Source organism: Limulus polyphemus, unplaced genomic scaffold (assembly GCF_000517525.1).
Source record: "Limulus polyphemus unplaced genomic scaffold, Limulus_polyphemus-2.1.2 Scaffold3027, whole genome shotgun sequence".
NCBI lineage: Eukaryota > Metazoa > Arthropoda > Merostomata > Xiphosura > Limulidae > Limulus > Limulus polyphemus.
Window position 1 is genome coordinate 1,335 of NW_013668637.1, and position 591 is coordinate 1,925.

Below are 591 nucleotides of genomic sequence, written 5' to 3' on the forward strand. Positions count from 1 at the left end.
TCATCTTTTAGTTAAACTTCAGCAATACCGAGAAATATTTGGAAGGGGAGATGCTGGAACATGAGATAAAAACAAAATACTAGTACTAGGAGGCTCAATTCAAAATTTTCTTGTGTGCTTTGATGTTTTTGCTAAAACAAAATTGATATCTGAGGCTACTTTGAACTACATACAATAGGTTTCTAACCATCTAGAAGTAATTATTGAGGAGGATAAGATACTTTGTTGGTTGATCTGGTATTTAATCAATATCAAAATTGAAATTGTTGGGGATCTTCCATAAAAACTTTGTCTATGTTGTGAAATAATACTTGTCTTTGGAACTTAAGAAATGATTGTATATTAAGAAATTACTTTTTTGTGTGTATTTATTTTTGATGCTTCAGTAGAACTTTTTTTACTCTGTACTTAAGGAGGGTGCGGCATGGCTAGGTGGTTAGGGTGCTTGACTTGCAATCTGTTGGTCGCGGGTTCGAATCCCCATCACACCAAACACGCTCACCTTTTCAGACATGGGGACATTATAATGTGACGGTCAATCCCACTATTCATTGGTAAAAGAGTAGCCCAAGAGTTGGCAGGGGGGTGGTG